The sequence below is a fragment of the Callithrix jacchus genome, chromosome 13 (assembly GCF_049354715.1).
Source record: "Callithrix jacchus isolate 240 chromosome 13, calJac240_pri, whole genome shotgun sequence".
Classification (NCBI taxonomy): Eukaryota; Metazoa; Chordata; class Mammalia; order Primates; family Cebidae; genus Callithrix; species Callithrix jacchus.
In genome coordinates this window covers 91,045,686-91,051,685 of record NC_133514.1, presented here as the reverse complement: position 1 = coordinate 91,051,685, position 6,000 = coordinate 91,045,686, and the positions used below count along the sequence as shown (strand labels likewise).

The 6,000-nt window shown below is 36.2% G+C and overlaps 1 pseudogene; it reads right to left on the bottom strand.

The window, feature by feature from the left end:
- Nucleotides 1-200: 200 nt before the first annotated feature.
- Nucleotides 201-661, bottom strand: LOC100397809 (ATP synthase, H+ transporting, mitochondrial Fo complex, subunit G pseudogene; annotated as a pseudogene).
- Between the last annotated feature and the right edge of the window lie 5,339 nt (nucleotides 662-6,000).

The window sequence follows — 6,000 nt, the reverse complement described above, 5'->3', positions numbered from 1 at the left end:
CCCACCTGACATTCTCCCACCCCTAATTTCTCTACTTCCCCTTTGCCCAACACAGATGAATTCTGTAGGCTGATTAGGGTAAGGTCAAATGCACAGAACCATTAAGAGGGGAATAAAGCACATTAATATATTTAGAAATATTACTCCAGCTATGACATCTTTAAATTGCAATGTTTTGGTAGTGACTAGTAAGATTAAACTTTTTTTTTTTTTTTTTTAACACATCTTATTTTATTCAGATAGCAGTCTGATCACACGTGGTCCAACAACACTCAAATAATAAATCAAATTTAATCAGATGTTAAAAAGACTGGTCTTCAAACATCATAGCCAATGATGCCACGCTTGCCTATGATCTCTCCGACATAAAACCACATCAACACCTCAGTGGCCACCAAACCATTCAGCACAGCTTCCTTAACTGTGAGTTGTTTGAAGCTACCAGTCTGAGCACTATTGACTATTTCTTTCAGGCTCTGAATAGCTCTAGGGATCTCAGCAGGGGTGGGAGGAATCAGCTTAACCTTGGCGTGGTACCAAAATGTGGCCAACTGAGGCTTCGAATAAGTCACAGCAGCGTTCACCAGCGCCGGGGTCTTCTCCACAAGGTTACGGATAAATTGGGCCATGGTTCTGGGATGGAAAGTCCGTCGCCCCGAACGATTAAACATTTTTTAAACATCTCATGTTATATAAATATAAAATATTTTATTACTTTATAACAGCTCTGTATATAGTAAGGCTATTAACTCTTTGCCTTGGTGTACAGCTTTTTCTATACAATGTTTTTGGTCTTATAGAATTTCCATTTCTTTCATAATTTGATGCTTAGAAAACTTGTCTCCAGACTCTATTTTCTGTGACATTTTTCAGTCACTAAAATTTTTATGATTTTATTTATTCTCTTTAATATGTTGGGAATCTATTCTAGGATATACCGTAAGGAGAATATCTAACTTGATTATTTCTAAACTGCCAATTTTCCTGGAATCGTTTGATGAATATTCTAGAAACATAAGTATTTATATCACTGTATCTCATGCAGATGCACTTGTTTGTGCTTTTCATCACTTAACCATCTTTGAATGGCAAGCATATGTACAACCTCTTCTTTCCAAATGAGTGCTTCCCCTCCTGTGTAATCTCTTTAGAAGGTTACTGAATTGTTCTAAGGATGCTTCCATTGCTGGACGTTCTTTTCTGGTTTCCTTTGAAAATTATTTTTGGCAACAGGTTTTGAGCCATGTAGAAAACCAGTCTTATAGCTCACTAATACTTTTTTATTGGACCCCTAATTACTGCAGCTTGATTACCTGATTTGCCAGGTAATGTGGCTCCAGATGACTCCTTCCTATTTCCAAAGAGCAAACACACTTTTAAAGCATGTTGCAGAAAAAGATGGCCTCAGTTCTGCTATATTTGTTTTAAAATTAGTCATATGACTTTATAGTTGCTTGTGATCAGGTATGTGTGTGCACATACACACATAAGGTTTAATCTTCTTCCTGTTCTGCATATTTGGCTGTGACTACAAATTAGAGTCATATGCACTTGGGAAGAAGAGGACTTTCTAAAGATACTGGCCTCTAAGCAAGCTTAGAGGGCAAGAGGAACTCCTCCCTTCTCCCTCCAAGAAAAGACTCATTGGTTTCACTTCCTATAGTGGGATTCATCAATGGGGACAGTGAGTGATTCTCGTATGTCTTTGGTAGAGCCCATGGTTCCATTTAATTTTTTTCCAGTGCCCTATGTATTTCTAACAACAACATTGACTAAAGGAAAGAAATGCCAAAATTGATATCCCTCTGGATTTTATAGATTTCCTAATTTTCTAATTGCTACACTCCTGCCAACAAAACACAGTGAAATAATGCCCCGTGAGAGGTCTCAGAACACACCACAGGATAGGACTACAAATTTCAGTGATTACAAACAATTAAAGCAGGCAGCCAACATGTAATTTTCTTTTTAAGCATGGATATAGACTGAGAAATGACATACTCGGTTGGAATAGACAGACACAGAGCTGTTTCCCTTTGTGTAAAAATCATACTTGATCAAGTAGAGAGTACAGCTAATGTGCCCTCCTTTATTTGCCTATAAAATTGAGGGATGTGGAAATTAGTGAAATTAAATTCACAGCTGCATTATTTGCAAATAACAAAATTCTATCTGATCTTTCATAAGCCAAAAGAGGAATGTTTTGGCTTGTGGAAAAAAAGAAAGAGTTGAACATCCAAACAATGGGAGAGAAAGGGATACACTTGAGTCTTCAGGAACAATTGGAATTATGACCCCAAATATAACTGGAACTATCTCCCTCTGTTCTGCATTTTGGCTTCTTCCCATACATTGACTTCATCCTGCCTCACTGCAGACCAGCCTTTTCCATGTATCAGGGTGGACGTCTGCCCTAAGCTCCTGAATTTTATTGTCTCCACTGGAGAGATACTACCTATCATATTGTTGGCAGTCTAAAATTCAAAATTCCTGCTGTTGGAGTTACTTCAAACAGCTAGGAGTGCCATATGCCCCATAAACATTCAATAGTTTCCTAACACAGTGTATAAAGTGTCTTGAGGAAGGGCCACTTCTTTCTAATTTACACAAAAGTGCCATATGGGCTTATGATGGCCCTGGGTAGAATTCTGAAGGGCACAGGTTAGGTCAGAGGCCCATTCCTGGACCAATCACTTATGGCCGTACAGTTGAGGTCCTCTAAGAATATGGTAGTCCCTATGAGATTCTTATAAGTAGAAGAAGAACAGTTTGTAGAGAAGGAGGACATAGTTCCCTAAAGAAAGGGATGTGCTAGCAGGCAAAATATTAATTGTCCACTATGCCATAGTAGCAGTTTGGTAAGCCTATTTTACATTTTCTTTCTCCTTTGAAAAAATGTCTTGATTCTGTTGTTCTTCTTTGCTAAATGTAAACTCTGATAGGGCAATGACTGAGCTTCCATATTTTTCCAGTAATTTTTACACTAATTTATTAATTAGGTGGTGCCACAGTTTGAATGCTGGTGTCCCTCCAAAATTCTTGTTGAAATTTAATCTCCAATGCAATGGTATTAAGAGGTGGGGTCTTAAAGAGGTGATTAGACCACCTCCTTCTTTAAAAATGATGTGAGCTTGAATACATTTTACCTATTGAACACTGTGCTCCCATTCTTTTTCTTTTTATTCAGAACATTAATTTACTCTCCCTTTTATAAGCATGGATCATCAGTTATTTTGATTTTTATTTCAGTCAATATTAATTAAATTTATGGAAATATATTTTCTTATTCTGTCCTCATCATATTTTCTTCGATTCCATGTCTTCATTTATCTTTCTTTCATTTTATTCTTTTTCTTCTTCCTTTCTTATTTCTTCAGATTAAAAGTTTTAAGGGTTATCTTTTAGTGAGGCTTGAGGGTGGCAAACTCTCTCAAGTTATGTGTATGTGCCTATATTTTGCTGTCTGTTGAATGGAAGTTTAGCTGGGTATAAAATTCTAGCTTGCCAAATATATTTCTTTGCATGCTGAAGATATTATTCCATTGTCTTTTGGCCTTAAGTTTTTCCAATTAGAAGCCTATTATTAGTCTATCATTCAATGTTAGATGATCTATTAAATAATAGATCTTTAATAGTAGATAATCTTTACTAATTATTAAAGATTTTTGTTTATTTTTATGTTCTTTATGCAGTTTCACTGCATGAAGAATTTAAGTGGGGATTTAGTTGTATTCTTCCTGCTTGGTACTTGGAACGCACTTTCAAACCAAGGACCGATATCATTGCTTAATTCTGGCTAATTTTCAGCTACCACCTCTTCAATTATTACTTCTTCCTTATTTCTTCTATTCTTTTCTTCTGGTACTCTTATTAGATGTATTATATGGTCTCTCAATTTATTATCCATGTCTTTTAATCATTATTTAAAATGTTTTATATATTTTGTGCTGCATTCTGAGTGCATTTTGTAACACTGTAATTCAGTTCATTAATTTGTTCATCAACAGTACCCATTTCTGGCCTACTAAATTTTTAATTTCAAAATCTAAATTTCTATTTCAAAATCTATAATAAATTTTTTGTCTTATCTATATAGTTCTTATTTCTGCCTGTTAGCTTGCTTGTTTTTGTTTTTGTTTTTCTATTGTGCAGACTGGAGTGCAATGGTGTGATCTCAGCTCACTGCAACCTCTGCCTCCTGGGTTCAAGCAATTTTCCTGCCTCAGCCTCCTGAGTAGCTGAGATTACAGGTGCATGCCACCATGCCCAGCTAATTTTTGTATTTTTAGTGGAGATGGGGTTTCACCATGTTGGTCAGACTGATCTTGAATTCCTGACCTCATGATCTGCCTGCCTTTGCTTCCCAAAGTGCTGGGATTACAGGCATAAGCCACCGTGCCTAGCTACTTGTTTGTTTGTTTGTTTTTCTTATGGATTTTAGCATCCCAAGCATAGTTATGTTTTAGTCTTTCTCAGAATAACCCCTAAAATATATCTAATAAAGCAAATTATATTTTAATAACTGATTTTTATTCTGGTCTTTCTTGGCTTTTTAGCTTTCTTCAAATGCCTTATCATTTGTAGGATCAGTCTGTAGGATCATTTTGAGAGGGAGATTCATTTCTATCTCTCTTCCCTATTTAGTAGGTTTACGATAGCTTATAGTTAATTTCCCCCACCCTCACGCCAGTGTCTCAGTCCAGAACCAAGTCTTCCATTTGTGATGGGGGATTCCTGCCTTATAAGGCACTGATGCTTCAGATCTAGTCACTAGGCTAGGAGGCAGCTTGTTTTAGTTCCTAGTTATGTCTCTGTCTTCTGCCACCCTAGTGTTTCCTCCTGCTTTTATAAAAGATATAAGCTCACATATGCATCAACATGAGTTTTCTTTTTCAGCTTCTTTTCATGGTCAGGCAAATATTCCTGCCTTTAATACCCAATCTCATGTGGGGTCCACTTGATCCTGTTATTCTACAGTACTGAGCTCCTAGACATGACTACTGCCTAAAGACCAGAGGCCCAGAGCACGATGGTTTTAGCCCTATTTACTTCTTGATGTTTATACTTTGTTTCTGGGTCCTGGAGCTTTTTATCTTGTTATTGAGTCCAGTTGAATTGTTGTATTACTTTAGTTTCTTTTTTAAAATCATCGTCTATTACTGCTATATATTTTAGTAAAAGGAATGTTTCTGGTACACATGTCCAGCTCATGTGTACCTATTTATTTAAAATTTTCTTCCCATATGGCCAAAGTGAATAAACACATTGATTCCTGAGTTCTCTCTTTTCACAAAGAAAACTCTACCCAGTTCTTTGAGAGAAGTCAGGTTCTTCTGGCAACAAATTCCAAAATAAATTTCTTCTGTGCGTATCATAGAGTGGATACTGAGTATCCTGATAGTAAAAGGAATTTACCATCTCCAGTAAAAATTAAACTGCATCATTTTACAGTAAAAATCACACAAAAGGTGAAGGGATATTCCTCAGATTAAATGCTAGTGTGGGTACTTATTCTTTTCTTTATCTTTTATTTTATTTCTTAAAGACAGGGTCTGCCTATGTTGCCCAGGCTGATCTCGGACTGCCAGCCTCAAGTGATGCTCTCATTTCAGTCTCCCAAGTAGCTGAGACTACAGGCATGTGTGCCACCATGTCCAGCTCATGTGTACCTATTTATTTAAAATTTTCTTTATTCCATAAATAAGGATTTTTATATAGCATTTATAATAAATAGTAAAATACAAATATGATATTAAAATTGAGTTTTAGAAACATATAAATCAGAACATATTCCTAAGATTAGGAGGAAAACATAAAAATTCCATATTCACATTGCAGAGTATAAGGTCCCACATGTTGAGCTGTATATTTGCCTTTGAGCTTATATATGGCCAAAGTGAATAAACACAATTGATTCCTGAGCTCTCTTTTTCACAAAGAAAACTCTTCCCAGTTCTTTGAGAGAAGTCAGGTTCTTCTGGCAACAAATTCCAAAATAAA